Source organism: Pan troglodytes, chromosome 4 (genome assembly GCF_028858775.2).
Source record: "Pan troglodytes isolate AG18354 chromosome 4, NHGRI_mPanTro3-v2.0_pri, whole genome shotgun sequence".
Lineage (NCBI taxonomy): Eukaryota > Metazoa > Chordata > Mammalia > Primates > Hominidae > Pan > Pan troglodytes.
The window spans coordinates 12,253,733-12,274,223 of record NC_072402.2 but is presented as its reverse complement, the minus strand read 5'-3'; the positions used below and the strand labels follow the sequence as shown (position 1 = coordinate 12,274,223).

General features: G+C 36.8%; 1 protein-coding gene across 7 annotated transcripts in view; it reads left to right on the top strand.

The window, feature by feature from the left end:
• CTNND2 (catenin delta 2) overlaps positions 1-20,491 on the top strand; it is a 933,574-nt gene that overhangs the window by 298,072 nt on the left and 615,011 nt on the right. Inside the window, exon 1 of one of the 7 annotated variants that reach the window (XM_063811093.1) lies at positions 18,485-18,656. The exons of 5 other annotated variants lie outside the window; for them this stretch is intronic. The gene's annotated coding sequence lies outside the window, so the exon portion shown is untranslated. Of the gene's footprint in view, positions 1-18,484; positions 18,668-20,491 lie in introns of those variants that run through there. One more of the 7 variants, XM_063811092.1, reaches the window with a different exon arrangement.

Genomic DNA, 20,491 nt, shown 5'->3' with positions numbered 1-20,491 from the left:
CAAGGGAGAATCTGTCCCCGGTCACTCCCCTAGCTCCTGCTGGTTTGCTGGAAGTCTTTGGTGTTCCCTGGCTTACAGAAGCAGGTTCCTGACCTCTGACTTCATGTTCATGTAACATTCTTCCTGTGTGCCTGTCTCTAAATTTCTCCTTTTTACAAGGACGCTGGTCATATTGGATTAGGGCCTATCCTATTGATATTATTTTAACTTGATTACGTCTATAAAGACCTTATTTTCAAATATAATCACATTCATGTGTTCTGGGGATTGGGATGCTAACATATGTTCTGGAGGGAATACAATTGCACCCATAACAAGGTGTAATCTCCTGTGCTTCTTAATGTTCCTGATTTTCCTTAGACATTGTTGATGAACAAATCCTGAAGACATTCTCTGTTTATCTGTCCATATAGGTATCCTGGGAACACATATATAGTCCCATATTTAAAAACATCATTGATATGTTTATGACACACTTATAAAGCTGACTCATGCCTCCAGCCCTCACCTCTTCATTCAGTTGCAAACTTGTGTTGGTACCTGCCTTCCTGTCACCTCCAGCTGGATGAATGATAAGATATCTCAAGCTTCACGTGTTCAAAACAAAGTGTTTGTTTTCCATTTTTCTCCCCAAATGTTCTTCCAGCATGTTTTTCTATCTCAGTAAATGATCCCTCCATTCCCTCAAACTCTGTCCAAAGAGCCGAGCCATCCCAATGTTTCTCTTTCCCTTACTGCCTTCTGATACTTTCCACTGCTGTGTTAGTTTTGTATTGCTTCTGCCAAAGTGAATTGGTACAAACTTAGTGGCTTAAGACAACACCAGTTTATGTACCTCACTGCCTCAGAAGTCCGATGTAGGTTTCATTGGGCTGAAATCAGATTGTCTTCAGGCCTGCATTTCTTTCTGGAGGTTCTAGGGAAGTATCTGCATCTAGGTTCTTGGCCAAATTCAGTTCCATGCCATCCTTGTGTTGAAGTCTCCATTTCCTTACTGGCTGGTGGCTAAGAATCATTCTTGACTTCCGGAGTCCACTTGTATTCCTTGGCTCGTGGCTTCATTCCTCCATCTTTGGCTTTGCATCTCTCTTACCTCCTATTCTGTCTCGTCTCTTGCCTCTTCTGACATACAGTACTGGGTATAGCTGGAGAATTCTCTGCTTTTACCAGCTCATGTGATTAGATTGGGTTGACCTGGATAATCCAGGTTAGCCTCCCTATTTTAGGTCAACTGACTTGTAACCTTAAGTCTATCTTTAGTCCTTCACAGTAGAACCGCAGTGAATGTTTGACTGAGTAATTACAGGACCAGGGACTTGGGCGGGGGACATCTTTAGAATTCTTCCTCTCACAACTGCCATGTCCTCTTAGCTGTATTTTAGCACACTTTTCTTCTCTCCCTCCATCACTACCACCAGATTTCCAGTGACCACCGTTCCTGCATAGTTACAAAAGACTCCTCACTGTTCCCTTATGTGATCTTTATGAACCATGGCATTTCAGATCCAAACAAGGCTATTTCTTTATGACTCCTATTATTCTAGATAGGGTCACATTAAATATAGCATAATACATTAAGTTGATCTTTTTTAAAAACAGCACCTGCAAGATCATGTCACTTAGATACCTCTAATGGCTTTCTTTAGTACTTAGAATAAAATCCAAACCTTAATATGGTCTATAAGGGGCTTTTTGTTCTTGCAAAGGCTCTATCTTTTTACCAGACTGTTTGACTTTCTTTATAGGACTTACCACCTTGAGAAACCATCCTGTTCATTTAGTGTGGATGATAAATTTGTCTGTGATGCTTCATTAGAATGTAAGACCCTTGTCTGTTTGCTACAGCTCAGATGTTCAGCACATTGACATAAACGTGGTCATTGTGTATAATTTAAGTTGCTTTCATATGTGTATGTTCATTTAGTAAGCATGTCTGTTGTGTGGGCACTGCTGTGCCTCTTCTCAGAGTCCCTCTTGGCACTGTTAGGAGAATGAATGTGCATCTGACTGAGCCCTTGACCCCAAAGAACTTGCAGTTTCATCTCATTGTGTTCCTATAATCTTCTCTTGAACTGTACTGTACAAGAGTTTTTCCCATTTCATAAATAAAGGAACTTTATTTCAGATGAGTTCAGCAATCTCTCCAAGGAATCCTGGTGCTATAACTAAAACTCAGAGCAGTTGTTCCTTGCTCCAAATACCTTTCTGCAACATACCAAACTTGTAATTATTCTCAACATTCTTAAAGCACAGATAAATAAATTGCACAAATGTAACTGGACAAATGCACAAGTAGGTCTTCCATCTCTAAAACCAAAAGCTGACACAAATGCCCATGAATATCTCCCTCATTCCTCCACTGATGTACTTGGTATTATAAATGCTTCTGAAAATACCAAAGCAAATGTTTTAACAGAATATTTTTTGAGATCTTGGGACATGGGTGATTAATTGAGTCCAGGTAATATCAGAGCCTTAGAATCATCTGGGGAAGGTGAGAATTAGACTTTCTAGGAGCGAGAGGAAGAACTAAGATGTGAAAAGCCAGAGGACACAGGTAGATGGCAGAAGAATATGGACTGTATACACAAAGGCAAGGGGACTTGCAAAGCTTGGGGTTCACATGTTGCGGGAGGAAGCTCAAGGCTTTGGAGGCGGAGCTGTGCACAGACCCATGCTCCACAAGACATCAGCTTCGGGGCTTGACATGAGTCACTCCCATCCTTGAATCTCCCTCATCTTTGAAAGAGATCAATAGTGCTTTCCTTTCCATGGTGAATGTTTTTGATGGTATATGTAAAGAATTTTGTACTATGTCTAGATCATGGACACTGTCCAACTCACGGCAGCAAGTAGAGAGTTTGTAAATTTTTCATGCCAACTGGATGGCTGTGAAGACATGGGTCACAGGTTGCCTCAGCTCATTGCTGCATAAACGAAACACTGTTTTTATTCCAAAGTCTCACTCCCCATAAACCACATTCCAGAAACTGAAACTTCAACACTCAAAGGAGAAGAAGCCTGTGAATATGAATATTCACAAAACATGAAATAGTAAATTTCTGTGTTCTTATTTTTACCCTCTGTGACAGTGAAGTAGCCAATAATATTGAAGTTTCAGATATGCCTTAATATTATACGCTTATTAATTAAAAAGGAAAATACCAATTCAATCTGTAAGGCAATGATTAAATGTTTGCTATATGCAAGTAACTCTAGGAATAAATATGCTGATTTGTTTAAAAGAGATAAAATTGAGCTTTTGGAAGAAAGAGAAGCAGATATCAAATATGGAGTGTTTCCAAAATAAAACTGGATGGTAAGCTGTGTGAGGGTGGGACCACATCTGTCGTTGCCCTTCAGAAGAGTGCCTGGAACAAAATAGGTATTTAATAACTATTTGTAGAATGATAATAAAAATGAGATTCTTCTAGTAATTTGTTGGACTGTATAATAGACTTCTCTGAACTGTTTATTATCATAATCTCAAGCTCTGTCATATAGCCTTGCCTTTTATTTTTAGGGAAAATAATCATCCTGGGTTTTGCATTTTACATTAAAATAATATGATAATAAGGCTGAATGTAGCAAACTCTATAATTAGCCATTTACTCTGAATTCCTTTGAGGCCTCTAGTCTATTTCACTGTCAAAGCAGGAATGTGGCAGGGTAATCTTGGATACTTACAGACAGGCAAGATGTTTTGAGAGTCCTGGTGCAGCACGTGAGGTCCTGACGGTGACACCAGCAATGGGCAGCAAAGTTGAAAATTGAGAGCCACTGCAACTGTGACATTAAAATTATAATGTGGATAAACTAATTGTGTTTGTTTCATGGGATGGTTCATTGTGGGATCTATTTTGGAAACCAGAACTGTTGATGTTCATACTGCAAAAGTAGGTGGCCAACATTTTAATATACTAAGTATACATGGAATCTGTTCAGTAGATTTACGAAGCAATGGCATTCATACTTCTATCCCGATGATGAGTATGGGTTGCATTTTGGAAGCAGAGGCATAAAGGGTCAACAGTTTGTTGTGATTGTTACTGTTAAGATGCCCATTGTGAAGTACCCTCTCCTAAATGCCTCTTTCTAATAGGTTAGAGAATAATCTGAGAAGCATTTTTACTTTTAAATTACCAACCTATTCGTTTCTGTTATACTTATCAAAATATTTAAGTAAATCATTATTACGTATTATGTTGTAATGTGCTGGATTTTTTCCCTCATCAATTTTAGGCACAGGAGAATTATAGGACAAAGATTGCTTCATTCTATCATCATACTTCAATATTAGCTTGAAAAATGGAAAGTAGTATTCCAGACAGTTGATTTAAATAATATATATAAATATATATTAATATATATTATAATTATATCTATTAATTTATATCTATTAATAATATATTATATATAATATTTATATTACATATAATATATAATATAACATATGAAATATATACTATATATAATTTTCTATAATATATATTATATATAATATATATATTTTATATATATCTAGAGAGAGAGAGAAAGCAAAGCTGTCTCTTGGTTTCTGTCTTTTTCGAACATGAATATTGTAAGGTTATTCCATTAGTGCCCCCAGTGGTTCAGTGTGTCACTCTCCCATCTGGACAGACTACTGGAGGAGACGCTCTGGTCTCTGTGGCCAAAGGGCAGTGCCCTTGTTTCTTGCTTCAACTGCCAAGAGGGTGTTTGAATAGCACTATCTAATGTCATCGTGTTTATTATGCATACTGACACATGTCCATGGGGAACTTGCCTGAAAAGAAATATTCATTTGTGTTCTTTGGATTCTCAGATCTTCCCAGATGACAAAAATCATTGAGTTCTTGGTACCAGCGGTGTAAAACTCTAATAGATTTCTATCTGTAATTTCCTAATTATGATTATATTGATATTGAAGCGATGATGCTACTGCATTGTTATGAGCCACTTACAATGTTAAAAATTAAATTATGATGGAGTATTTTATAATAATAAAATATATTTTTAAGGAAATTATATTATTAACTTTCTTAAGGGGAGAAATTGTATCCCATAGTGCTTTACATCCCTTTATTATTAAGGGAACTTAATTAACACCCTCTTGGAGGAATGCCTGCCTGAGCCTTGGGAACACAGAGTAGTAGGGAGGAGGGCACTTTTCCCCACCTGGCGAAATCTTCTAGAGTGTTTGGTGGGGGCAGATGTGAGTTGAACAGGTTCTGGTGAATGTTCTGAGACATAGTACTACTATCTATGTGCTTTCTTTAATGAGCAGTACCTAAGTACCGAAGCATATTTGAATGTGTGCCTGAGTATTTTCAGTAATTAGCTTGGTAATTTAACTTCCCAAATAAGAATTTTGATCTAAATTAGCTTTCTGTTATTAAATTCATAATCTCTCTTTGGTTTTAGATTTTAATAGCTACTTAAAAGATTATTAAGAAGATCAAAAGTGATAATTTATGTAAATCCATTTTATAAACTATAAGGCAGCAGATATATTTATGTATTATTATGATATATTCTCATTTAGAAAAATATGTTATTAAAATCTTAATGAGTTGTGAGAAGTGAACAATTAAATATTAACAATTACATCTAATAAAATAATTTGAATAAATTTAAAATGATTAAGGGTTTTCAAATAGACCACATTAAAATTTAGAGATCTAAATTTTATTTTTAATAACTGGAATTAAATCTGTTCCAATTATTTATCACTTAATATGATGTGCCTTCCTTTCATTTTTTTCACAAAAAAATAAAATTCTTATAGAGCAATACATCATTTTCCATAGAATTGCAAGAAAGAGTCTATGCAAAATGGAGAAGAATGGAATCTGATCATTCCAATTAGGTCATAAAGAGAAAAAAAGTGAAAATAATGCTATGGGAAACAGAAACAATGTGATACTAGCTTTCCTGTTGTTCTCAAATATTTTGCTGCTCAACATTATGTTTATGTGAAATATGCATATGCATGTTCTCGTTTATACATCTATGGATACAAACACGTTATTCGCATAGTCCTTAGTTATACATTCAGAGATGTGGCATTCTAAGATATTTTGACATCTATATATATAGTGTTACTAAAATAGAGTATCATGTATAAAAAAAACCTTGCTGTTTTATGCAAGTCAAATTAGAATATTTGTCAGATTTAGAATTCTTTGGATTCATTTCATTTAGTTTAGCTCTTTACCTGTGAGCTTGCCTTCTCACTGGGAGGCAAGCACTCATGGATGACTTCACAATGTCTACTGGTACCTTCTTCCCACCACATTTTTACCACCAATGCTCTCATTACCTTCTGATTTCTGTGCTATTTATTACTACTAAGCTAATTTACTAACATCGTTGTCTGGGAGTGTTCTGCCCAATAATTTTGAAATACAATTTCCTGGGCTAGTCTTCATTTTTTTTTTTTTTTTTTTGAGACAGAATCTTGCTCTGTTGCCCAGGCTGGAGTGCATTGGTGTGATCTCGGCTTACTGGAACCTCTGCCTCCCAGGTTCAAGCAATTCTCTTGTCTCAGCCTCCCAAGTAGCTGGGATTACAGGCATGCACCACCACACTGGGCTGATTTTTCTATTTTTAGTAGAGATGGGGTTTCACTATGTTGGTCAAACTGGTCTCGAACTCCTGACTTCAAGTGGTTCACCTGCCTCAGGCTCCCAAAGTGCTGGGATTACAGGCGTGAGCCACTATGCCTGGCCTAATCTTCATATAAAAAATTTGCACACATGTTGGTACAATTGTTCACCTACAACACACAATATACTTAATATATCTGTGGAAAATATTTGATACATATAATACAAAATTTTTTTTGTTGTTTTGTTTTTTTAGTTTTAGTGTACTTCACATACTGCTTAGAATTTAGGTGTCAGCAAATGTTTTTCCCATACTTGACAAAACAGTGTGTCCACACACTTGCTGTATTAGCATAGGTATGTAATTCTGTAAGCAGGTAAATACTTCAGTGATTGCCTCCAACACTGACAGTGTCAGCTGAGGAAAACTCTAGATGGTAGATGGAGGAATGGAAATTTAAGTCACATATTTTAATCATAGACAATTTAAATTCAGATCCATATTTATAGTTTTGCTTTAGAATTGGATAAAGACCATTTGTGGTCTCAATATTTGGGACTTGCTAAAAGTAGGTACCTTGATGCATTTTGGAGGCACTTCTTAACTCGGATTCCTGAGTGTAACCCAAGTATTAACTCTATGGCCATAGAATGCCGACAGAAGAGCAGAAGAAACTTCCACTTTTATGGTTCCTGGGCATGCAATAAGACTCTCAAGAAATTAGATAGTCAAATCAGTGTGCCATTTCTCATCACCAGAATAGCAAGCTTCCTGGTCTGAGAACCCCAAGGGAAAGTCTAAACTCCATTTTCGCAATCACTTTTCTATTTTCCTGACTTTTCACTGAATTGTACTCACGGGTATAAATCTAACCTTTGATCTACGTGGACCTCATGAATAAGTACAAGTTCTACTTGTTTGGGATTTTAAGAACTAGCAAAAGCAAACAAACAAGCAAAAAAACCCAAATCCTTTGCCAGTCATGGATGTCACGTTTGAGAAGAAATGCTATATATGGCAAGAACTATTGCGGGCAACTTCAAAATTTCATACACAAAAGGAGTTACTTTTTCAAAACTCCAAAAATGGTCATTAAATATGTGTAAATGTATTTATAACTACAGAAAAGTTCTAGAAGACACAAGCTTCCAAAAACATCTATTAGAAATGAAATACCTGTTCAAGATGAAGTTTACTAGAATAGTTAACTTTCCTCCTTTAACACTTATTATTAATTTTTTTTAGTTTTCCAGGAAATATTGCTATGTTATCATAAACTGCCTAAGTAGATTGTCCCATACATTTTTGATGTTGCTCTAGATGTGTTATGATTTGGATCTGTGTCCCCACTCATATCTCATGTGGAATTGTAATTTCCAAGTGTTGAAGGTGGGGCTTAGTAGGAGATGACTGGATCATGGGGGTGGTTTCAAATGCCTTAGCACCATCTCCCTGGTGCTGTCTTGTGATAGAGTTCTCATGACATCTGATGAGATCTGATGGTTTAAAAGTGTGTGGCAGTTCCCTGCTCGCTCATTCTCTTTCTCCTGCTGCCATGTAAGGCGTGCCTTGCTTCCCCTTCACCTTCTGATGTAATTGTGAGTTTCCTGAGGCTCCCCAGCCATGCATATCTGTGAGTCAATTAATCATCTTTTTTTTAATAGATTACCCAGTCTCAGGTAGTTCTTGATAGCAGCGTGAGAATGCACTAATACAAGATGCTTACTTCCTTTTCATGTTTTTTGACCCAGCTGTTAATGAATTTCACTATAATAAATATTAAAGTTTTATACTTGCAGTTGTTTGTGAAATCTTTTGGTTAAGTCTCATATTTTTCATCAGTTTTCATGGAGAAGATATATTTTCCCAGCTCTTCATCTTCAATTCACATATTAAGACTATAAGAAATAGACACTTCCTCCTTTCCCTCAACTTGTAAACCCTCTCATAGGAGGCTTAATGAAAAGAAAGGTGATAGGTGTTTCCTCTTATTTAAGGAGGCACGACACTATACCATTTAAATGTAATCAGATAAAGGATTTTAAAATGTGTATACAATATCAACCTTGATTACCTTTAGAATGGCTGACAAAACCATGGTGGTAAAGAATCGCTTAGTGGGATTACTGGGTAGGAGACCCCCCTGGAGTCCTGGCACACCTAGAAACTTACCTGATTCTGAGGAAGCTGGAATTTCTCCTCATCAGCACGTATCCCCCTTGGTTGTGGTGTAGAGGGATGGAGAATCTGATTTATCACTATTATACAAACCCAATAAGAACATGATGTGGTGGTTGTTAGCCATGGCTCCTAGAAGACAAACTTAAAACTATAAATGATTATAGATAGGTCTCTCTAGTGGTTAAGAACACAAACATGATTTTGGACAAATTATTTAACCTCTCTGAATCTGTTTCCTCATTTATAAAATGAGATAATAATAACTTGCCTCATTGGATGTACACAGAAACAATGATAACATTTTACTTTAAGGCTAAACTGCTTTTTGGATACAACAACAAAAATACAGCTATTTTTATCACATGAGAATATGGAAAAGGGTAATTTCAGTGATATAGGAAATGAGTTGTCCTCATTATCCAGTGGTGAGTTGACTTCTCAATAAAATACCAGCTCTACTTATCTTCATTGTTATTATTATATTTTCAAAGAGTATTCCCAGCCAGGCTTCGTGGCTCATGCCCATAGTCTCAGTACGGAGCAGACGAATCACTTGAGCCCAGGTGTTTGAGATCAGCTTGGGCAACATGGCTAAATCCTTTTCTACAAATAATACAAAAATTAGCTGGGCATGGTGGAGCACACCTGTAGTCCCATCTACTTGGGAGGCTGCAGTGGGAGGATCACCTGAGTCTGAGAGGTTAAGGCTGCAGTAAGCAGTGATCACACCACTGCACACAAGCCTGGGTGACTGACACCCTGTTTCAAAAAAAAAAAAAGAATATTCCCTAATTTGGACTGCTCATTGGTGAATTAAGAAAAGCACATTATTGGCTAAGGCCAAATTGTAAGCTTAGAGCAAGAAATAGAGAACATAACATAAATCTGTAGAGTGAAATGAGCCTTAAATTTTCATCCAGTCCATCAGATATGTCAGCAGCTTTGAAATACCAAGGAATCATCTCATTCCAGATCGACTGGGTAAAAAAGGGAGCAAACTCAGTATTTAAGACCTTTACAAAGCTGTAAGCAAAGCCTGTGGACACCTAAACATTGATTTCAAATAATGCAATATCAGTTCTAGAACAAACTTAAGCTGTAACATAAACGGAAGGGCCCCATTTTTAAGATACCAATGTATAGGCACTGTTCGGAAATAGAGGTATATTCAACAAGTCTTACAGAAAAGTCTTCAAAATTCTAGAAGAACAATGTGCTGTTTCTACAAATGATAAGTCACGGAGCCTGTTGTGATTCACATCGGTTTAATATACAGTGCTGCCATATCTGTGAGCAGCATCCTTTTATCGTCAGAGATTCCGCTGGACTTGTTTGGGTTCACTGCCTGTCCTGCTCCACACAAACCAAACCTCACCATAGTACAAAGAACAAATGAGAGCTTGTTCTCAGGCAGTCAAGAAGAAATGGAACAAATATACTAGAATTCATGAAAGATTGATTGCCAAATATTTAAATACTGCTATCAGTTAAAAAAATGCCGATAAGCAAACAAAAAGCACAAAGAGAACACTAGAGTCCTAGACATAGGGGAATGCCAGTCATGTTCAGCCTGTTTGTCCACCTGTAACCCTCACCTCCAAGGCAGCACCTTTAACCACTACCCTCTACGCATCTGAACTTCCCAAGGCTGTAGGAAGTTAACTATTTAAAGGACAAAATGTTCCAGCCTAAATGTAAAGGATTTTTATAATACCAAAGGCAAATATATCCTACAGGGAATGGTTATACAAAAACATGTATATAGTTACGCTTTGATGTATAGAAATGTGATATATCTTCAAGAAATTACTCATTTGTTTTATTTCTCTTTGCAAATAAATATTTTTAAAGTAGTCTCTTTGGCTAGTGCCTTAGCCAAGCACGTTGTGGGAAGAACTTAAAATGCTTAGTCATGTGCCTTTTCTTATTGGTATTCCTTAGGTGCCTCAGCCAAGGGCAATGACATAATACCTAAGCCCAGCCAAAGAAACAGGGCCCACTCTGTCTTGACAGAGTATTATTCATGATCACCACTTTACATGAATGTTAAAGGATATCAAGTAAAGACATGAGCTAATTATGCAAAAAATTGAAACAAATGCCACTCTTAATGCTGGGTGATTAGGATGCAGTATTCTTAGTAGTCAAACAAGTCGAGTTATTTCTTAGAAGACAGTGCCTTAAATTTATGCCTGAGGTCTAGAAAAGGATAAAATATGATAGATGCTTTCCATCTGGTAATAAACAAAAAATACTCCCAGTTCTGCCATAAAGAGACTCTCAATTTGTTAATTTAAAATTTTGCATTCTGCAAAGGTGCGCATGCGTGTGTGCATGTCTGTATGTGTCTTGGAGAAAGAGATTACTTTAAAAATGAGATCCTGCCTTTGTCATTATTGATATTATTTGGAAAGAATATATATTTATAGTAAAACTGGTGCATTGTGGCATTTTAGGAGGCAGTGGTGCTGATTCCATATAGCAGATGTGTTTCTTTACCTCTAATTAATTAATGTGTTTTAAAAAGTGTGTTCTAAGTTAATTTTCTGGCAATCGTTGTCGTTGTGTGTTTGATAACTGGATGGAAATTGCTGTCTTCAAGCTTTTTAATCCCAAAAATATAAAAGCATGTGAATTTCATGGATTGATAATTTACAACATCAGGTATGCCAATGGGTTTAAAGCTGAACTATTACCGAGATGGTCAACTATACATTCCATTTGAGAAACCCTGCTTTGAATACAGTGAAATTAATTTCATGCCAGGGTAGAGAGCTGCTTCTGAAATGATTTTGTCTTCTTCATCTGTCATTGCATGAGCTTTAGTTTGAGGCACAGATTGAAGAAAGGCTTGTGAGGTCTCAAATAAGAGGTTTATACCCTGCCAGAATATATATTATTAATAGATTTAATATACCCTACACTGCTAGTACAGACTTCGAATTTACACTGGATTCAGGGATATTAGCTAGTGTGTGATGACATATACATCTAGTCTCTTAGTACCAATGGTTCTATTTTTGAGTCTGTCTGACACTTGGTTTCAAGAGTTTAGTGCAGCAGCAGGCAGCACTGGGGTTTCAGTTGCATCTGAGTACTTGTCACTACAAGGCCCCTAGGCAAAAGTCCAGCATTGTTTGTTTGACTTCCTTCCTCATCCTGTTTTCCCATTTTTTTCCTTACCACCTCCTGCAATCCATTTCAGCAGCGATAACTGCTGGATTACAGATAAAAGCTGAGCTGGCCCTAAAAATATTACTCCTTGCAAGGATTTAATTGCAAAAGAATCTGTGTTGGAGCTTCCCCGTGTCCCTTGGAAGGCAGACGCAGTAATTTGGCTGTCAATTGTGTGTAATTTTATACCTTAGCGTCTGGAAGGATAATAAATAGAATTACACAGTTTTACACTGAAATGCTGATTATCAGAAAATAAGAAGCCAAAATTTCAGGAGTCATGTCTTTTAAAGTCTCTCCTAAATATCAAGTTTTGTTAGCATAAACATTTTAAATGTTAACTTTAACTTATTTGTAAATCACTACCAAGTCACCTATTTCATGTTAAAGCTTTTCTGTGTTAATGCTACTTATTCTTCCACCCCTCTGTCCATATAAGTAGATAAAAATTGCCAGGACATGGACATCATGAACATGTAGGTTTTGTTTGTGTGTGTATATTTGTTTTTTGTCCAAAAGATTGGATTATTTGTCCAAAGGGCCACAGCATAGTCAATTATTTTAAAGTTAATGATACCACAGCAAATAGTGATTCCTTTATACTTTAATTCTACTTTTATTTTGTAAAAAGTAAAAATCCTTCATTTTCTTTAAAAAGGAAATTGGCAACAATATTGCTAGAAACCTTTGAAATTGATTTTTTAAAATCAAGAACATTTAGTAAGTAAATAATATTCCTGTTTTCATACATGCATGCCTGTTATAGCTTTCAAAAATCTAGGACTTAAAATAATTTAGAACCTTTTCAAAAGTAGAATATACATACAGAAAAATTTTGGTTTTTGCTATAATGGCAAAAACTGCAATTACTTTTGCACCAGCCTAATATATTCCAGCAAGTGCAGCTTGCTCACTGTTATGTGTGTGAGACTCAGTCATAATAGTGTGCCTGGTTATACATGATTTATTTACTTTGCTGAATAGTATTTCACTGTGTACATGTACTATACTATATTCATTCTAGTGACTGGGCATTTCTGTAGTGTTCAGTTGGGACTGACAGCATTATAGGAGATGTCTTCTGGTGTGCTTATGTGCACATTTTTTAGTTTGTGGCATTATCGAGTAGAATTGCTGAGAAACAGAGTATGTTTATCAAGAATTTTAGAAGAAATTCACAACTGTCACATTTATTTTAACATTTTATATTCCCACTTACAGTTTTATGAAAGTTCCAGTAACACCCAATACTTGCCAATTTGGGCATTATCTGTCTCTCTGAATTTTAATCATTCTAATGAGTACTTAGTGGCACCCTATAGTGGTTAAAATTTTGTACTCTGGTGAGTAGTGAAGTTGATTGTCGTATTAGTCCATTTTCATACGTTATGAAGAAATACTGGAGACTGGGTGATTTAAAAGGAAAAAAGGTGTAATGGACTCACAATTCCACATGGGTGGGGAGGCCTCACAGTCATGATGGAAAGTGAAGGAGGAACAAAGACACGTCTTACATGGCAGAAGGCCAGAGAGCATATGCAGGGGAACTGCCCTTTATAAAACCAGCAGATCTCCTGAGACTTATTCACTATCATGAGAACAGCATGGGAAAAACCTGCCCCCATGATTCAGTTACCTCCCACCAGGTCCCTCCCATGACACCTGGGAATTACGGGAGCTACAATTCAAGATGAGATTTGGGTGGGGCACAGCCAAACTATATCAATCGTTTGCCAATTTATTTATTGGCCACGTGGGTCATGTGGTTGTTTTCTTTTGTGCAGTGCTTGTTAAGTATTTTACCCTTTTTCTATTGGGTTGCCTATTAATGTCATATTACATTGCATTTCAGACTTAACACATATACAGAGAAAGACAGAATGAAAATATCTTCTCCCATTAGTGTACTTTCACTTTCCTGATGGGGTCTTTGGTAAACAGAATTTCTCAATTTTAATATGGCCCAATTTATAACTTTTTTAATATTCCGTTACGGTTAGCTCATTTTGTGTCCTGCTTAAGAAAGCCTTGGCTACTCCAAGGTCATGCATGTGCTGCATATAAGCATTTTCATTTAATCTTTCACATCTAGCCCTTCACTCCAGATGGAGTTGATTTTTTTAATTTTTTCGCAACTGGGGTCACGTTGCATTTTTTTTCAACAGGTGAAGGCACTATCTTTCCCTCTGCACTGCAGTGTCATGTTTCTTGTAAATCAGGTGTATGTGTGGCTTCATGTCTGGATTCTCTTCTGCTCCACTGTTCTTTTTGTCTCTCCTTACGTGGATACCACACAATCTTTATGACTGCAGTTTTCTAGTCCACCATGTTATCTGGTAGGCCGTCTTCCAGATTTATTCTCTTCCTTTAAGACTGCTTGCTCTTCTTAGCCCTGTGCATTTCTGTATAAATTTTAGAATCCACTGTCCATTAAGTCAGGCCCCTTACCCCCCCAGAAAAGCATGCTGAGGTTTTGATGATAATTTTTAGGTAGATGTTTGGTTGTTGTTTTGATCAAATTGAGGGCTTTCCCCCACTATTTCTGGTGTGCAAATATTTTTTTTTTTACTTAAGAATACTCTTGAACTTTGTCAAGAGTAAACATTTTTGCATCTTTGGGATTTCCCTTAAACCACTGTTATGATTATCTCACAATGTTGATTTTATTGTACTTCTTTCCTGGAAACACTAAAATGAACCAAAAATACAAGAGGATTGCGAATAAAATTCCATTTACAATAATACTAGGAAATAAATCAGCACAAACTCATGAAGGAGATATGTGAGTTTACACGTATCTTCCCAGATATCATACATTATGCATATTTCATTTTAGAAAAAAGAAGAGGAAGGAAGGAAGGAAGGCGGGAGGAAGGGAGAAAGGAAGGAAGGCAGAAAGGAAGGAAGGAAGACAGGAAGGCAGGCAGGCAGGCAGGAAGGCAGACTGGAAGAAAGGCAGGAAGGCAGGCAGGCAGGGAGGCAGGCAGGCAGGAAGGCAGCCAAGCAGGCAGGCAGGCAGGAAGGCAGGCAGGCAGGAAGGCAGGAAAGAAGGAAGGAAGAAAGGTAGATAGGTTCCTGAGCCAGAATCCTCAACTGAAACACTGAGTTCTGAAGACATGAGGGGACACAGGAGAGATGAAGCTCTATGAAGGACAAGTCCCAATAGGAGAAAATAATGTCAGGGATTGGGGGGTGGGTAGCATAAGAACTACATTTTCAGCTACCAGCTGCCTTCACTTTTTTTCATACTTAGAATTGCTCCCCTCCCCAACCTGTTACCAAGCAAAAGTCAGGCCAAGAAAAGGTTGCCATAATTCAAAAATAAGTAATAAACTGAAATGTTTAAAGATAGTGGGTTGACATTGTCCATAAAAAGTAAGAAACAAAGAAATCAGAAAGAGAATAAAGGAACACAAAAACACAAATACACAAAAGGCAGAGAAAGTATAACCACAGAAAAATAAAATTACCCCCAGGTGATGTAAGAGAAAGTTAACCATTTTTTTGTAACTTGAGTAAGTTTAAAATTATGAGCAAAAATGAAATCAAAGAAGAAATCATAGGACAGAGGAGGCATGAAAGGAGTAACAATGAGCTGGCAAAGATTATTCAAAAAAAAAGAAAAAAATAGCTATTGCTGAAATGAAACCATGTTAGAAGCATCAAGCAGACAAATAGTGCAGAAATAAACGGGACTGGTATGAAGAAATAAAGCAGAAGAGAGAAAAAAAGGCAATAGATGTGGAAGAGAGACAACTAGGAGCTAATGTATGGGTTGTTATTTTTACAATAGTTCTCACCTGGGAAAGTAATTTTCTTACAAGAGGGATATATCAATCTGGCTTTTTAATTCTATTCGGCAGTTTTCAGTGTCAGAGGTAACTGAATGATTTCTTCAGAATTGTGAGTGAGGAAAAGTGTGATCCCAAAGTTGTATAACCTTCTAAGTAGGGCATAATTCCAGGGACACCTTCACAGAGAATGATGGTGAGTTGTGCTTCTGGAGGTACCACAAACATTCCATTCTAGGTGAAAAATGCCTCTGAGGGTTACATAATGGGGACATTTGCCTGCCTTGCAGGTAATGGAAAATCCTCTTAAACATGCATTAACAGGAAAGACAGGCACCCATGAACTTTCTTGCAAAATTGTTTTAAAGACAACATAGTGTCAATCAATACCTAAGTAAAGGTGAATAAAGCATCTAGGTCTAGACAAGCAATTGTATAAAAAGTGTTAAATGTGTCCCTATAAGAGACCACCTGAGCAGGCTTAGTGTGAGCAACAAGCCTGTTTATTCACTTGGGTGAAAGTGGGCTGAATCTGAGAAAGGTGTCAGCAAAGGGTGGTGGGATTATCATTAGTTTATAGGTTTGGGATAGGTGGTGGAGTTAGGAGCAGTTTTTTTGCGGGCAGGGAGTGGATGTTACAAAGTACATTCTCAAGAGCGGGGAGGATGTGTCATACAAAGTACATTCACAAGGGCTGGGAGGGTGTATTGTCACAAGGGTGGGGAGGGTGTTACAAAGTACATTCACAAGGGCAGGGAGGGTGTATTGTCACAAGGGTGGGGAGGGTGTTACAAAGTACATTTACAAGGGCAGGGAGGGTGTATTGTCACAAGGGTGGGGAGGGTGTTACAAAGTACATTTACAAGGGCTGGGAGGGTGTATTGTCACAAGGGTGGGGAGGGTGTTACAAAGTACATTTACAAGGGCAGGGAGGGTGTATTGTCACAAGGGTGGGGAGGGTGTTACAAAGTACATTTACAAGGGCAGGGAGGATGTATTGTCACAAGGGCCGGGTACATTCACAAGGGCGGGGAGGATGTATCGTACAAAGTACATTCACAAGGACGGGGGAATATCACAAAGTACATTATCACAAGGGCAGGGGGATGTCATGACGGCTTGACCATGGTGCGGCCAGCTCAGAGGACCTTACAAAAAGGAGAATGGATTTGATGCTGGGAGTGTATGGAATAAGGACTACCCTGTACTTTATCAAAATATGTACTCTGAATTTTTAATAATAAGCTTGTATGTTTTTAAAAAATAATTTATAGGGCCAGGCGTGGTGGCTCACACCTGTAATCCCAGCACTTTGGGAGGCCAAGGCAGGCGGATCACGAGGTCAGGAGATCAAGACTCCTGGCTAACATGGTGAAACCCCGTCTCTACTAAAAATACAAAAAATTACCCGGGCCTGGTGGCGGGCGCCTGTAGTCCCTGCTACTCAGGAGGCCGAGGCAGGAGAATGGTGTGAACCCAGGAGGCGGAGCTTGCAGTGCACTTAGATCGCATCACTGCACTCAGATCGCGTCACTGCACTCCAGCCTGGGGAACAGAGCAAGACTCCATCTCAAAAAAAAAAAAAAAAAAAATTTACAAAATCTTATTTTTAAGAAGTCACCTTGTTTAGTTCTTATTTGAACTAATACTAAATACAGCCCTTTTCAAATGAAGACTAGTGTTTCCTTTCAGTGCCATCAAATATTATCCTAACCATTTACATTTGTATATTGTTTTAGAATTGAAGAAAGTACTTCTGCAGATATCATCTTGTTAATACTCACAGCAACCTAATTCCACTGGGGCGTTACCTCTGTTTTAAATAACTTGTCCCAGGTCGTCTAATTATAAAATGTGGACCTGGGATCCATTTGGTACAAAGGTCAATAAAAAGTGCTTAAAATACTTTGCCGAATTCATGTTTTTGGAAGCTGTGGCTAAAATAGAAAGAATCAGGTAAAAGACTCAAAGGAGTTGTTTGAGGTACTATAATAGCTAGGAGTGGGTGGGGATGGATATCATTATATAAAATTTAGCTTCAAAGTCCGTATCTAGCAAGCTGTCTTTCCTGTGAGCCTTTTGGGTTGGTAGGATTTTGCCATTTTGTACTCTCTTTGAATTGTAATCTATTTCAAAAAACCAAATAATTTGAATAAACTTATTTGTTGAACAGCTGTTCATCTTTGAAACCAAAACCGGACTGGCTCTGAATAAGAACTCTAAACAATCTTGAATCTGCCTCTTGCTTTTGAATTCATCAAGGAAATAAAGACTATTTTGAGTTTGATAATCATTTCATGATCTGTTTTTTGTTGTTGTTGTTGTCGTGTGTGTGTGTGTGTGTGTGTGTGTGTGTGTGTGTGTTTTAATGTTAACATACAGATAGCTAAGAATCCAGATACATTCAAAGCAAAAGAACGGAAGATTAGAAAACTAGAATTTGCCAGGCAGGCTAGTGGGAGGGTCCTTTTGTGATGAAATGTTGCATAAATAATGCCAATGGGGGTCTAAATTCACTGTTGCCATGGAGACCTTTGTGCCTGGCTGAACTCTGTTCTTTTCTCTTTTAAGACAGCAACCACTGGGCTTGTGGTATCTCTGATATGTCTTGCTTTGCTTTCTTTTAAACTGTTTGCGAGTGAAAGCAGGAATTACCATAGGATAATTCAGCGTCCTGACTTTTTCGAGGCTGTTCTTCACTCCCTTCTCGGTTTTTGAGCTGCTCTGTGGTTCCTTTTAGCCCTGGTGCAGGGAGGGAGGAGGGAGGTGGGTAGGATGCCAGGAACCGCCTGCTCCACAGCCTGGGGAAGGAGGGAAGAGTAACCCTTCATCTTTGGGACTAGTCGTCTTGTTTGCCTAGACTACAGTTTTCAAGTATTTAAGGACCATTTATTTCAAAAGGTACAGCAAAGGTAAAAGACAAAAAGTGGAAACTAACCGTGTTTGGTTTTTCAATGCTTTCATTATGAATGTTGTTTTTGTGATAATTTTAACTAAAGTTTTAAAACTGCAGGTTAAAGTTATGTATAGAAAATATGGTAAGAATTTATTTCTGACCTCACAGTTATCAATTTATTCAGCATCTGAACATTGAAATTGTAAAACCAAATAACCAAATTAAACAGAAAGTGGTTGTAAGAATTCATGGGTCATTTCCCTATTAACTAACCATTATAACCATTTAATTATTGTTTTTAGTAAGACTTGGTGTGTCATAGATATATACTTTAGATTTTATGAAAGTTATGATTATCTATGTAAGTAATCACATACAATTCTGTAAGAATTAAGTAAGAGTTAATTTGGAAATTGTAGGTCTTTTTTTTTTTTTCCTTCGATGCACAGTTAAAGGAATAACCCCATCCAGAAAGAAATTATTCATGGAGAGTAAAGGAAAAAAAATCACCCAACCAGAGTCACCATGTAAAGTAGCCAAAAATTTAATATACTGGGCAGCTAACTTGTTGCATAGCTTTCTCTTTTTGGCAGAGATTATTTGGTTCTCAGTGATAAGTTTATACTAGAACTAGAATACAATAATTACATGTTTTGATCACTCTAAATGGTGCAGGTGTAAATAAGATGCACACACCTCTTAATTATAGAAAACCTTTACCAAGTGTTTCAAGATTGCTTTTATTCAAATAACTCATTGAGAAAATCGTTGCCCAAAATTTACAATGGGTTCATAGATTTCACCTGTGCCACCACTGTAGTTAAAAAAAAAAAAAAAATTGTGATACCCAACAGATTAAAGAAACAAATTGATTTTTTGAAACCAGTGATTGAATAAAATGACAATCTGTGGAATTATATTTTGGATTGTTATATATTTAAGTTAGCTGTACCTTGTAGAATTGTGAGTGCAGTAAAATGGAATGCCTGAGAGATTCTTTAGTATTTATAAAGTCTTTATTAAAAAGTCCTTAAGTATTTATCTCTAAACTTAAAGTATTTTCAAATGAATAATAATAGTGATAGAAAATGATTTTCACCTTAATTTTGACAAACACAAGATAAAACTTATGTTTGATTAATATTATTTGAAATTTGAATGACTTTGTAAGTTATAAACTAAGTGTGAAGAATGACCAGGTTGACTTAAAAATGATTTAATTTTATCAGAAACATATTTTCATGTTTTAATATGTTAATTGCCTACCCATGGATATTTTTATTTTAAAGAAACTGAGGAAGAAAGGCCCTTATTATATCAGAATATCAGAATAATATCAGAAGAAAGATATTATTCTGAGGGCATCTCTTACTAAGTATTTCATTTCAACTAATTATTAAATAAAAGTAAAAGTTTATGTTTATTGTCTTAAAGCTAGGAAATCTTTTTCTTTTTAAGGCGTGAAAGTCATTCTCAATGCTATGGATTTAGAAAGTGATTTAAGAAAACTTTGACCTTTGGAAGTGTTTTCCACATTGACTGTAATTTAATAATATTGCTGAACTATAAAAGTAAATGACTATGAAGTCTCACATTAGGAATATAGTGTTTGGGTGCTCACATTTTTTGTAAATCAATCTAATAGATTTATGTGACACTAAGTCTTCAAACTATAGGACACAGTATATGTATGTGATCCAAATAAAGAGTTTAAAAACGCAATTAAGTTAACTCATTGATGGTATGATTATGTTTGCCCATTCCCTTATATTTCCAAATATAAATATTTTAAATTTGAACACTTACTTTTTTAAATCCAGGTATTTATATTATGTGGATA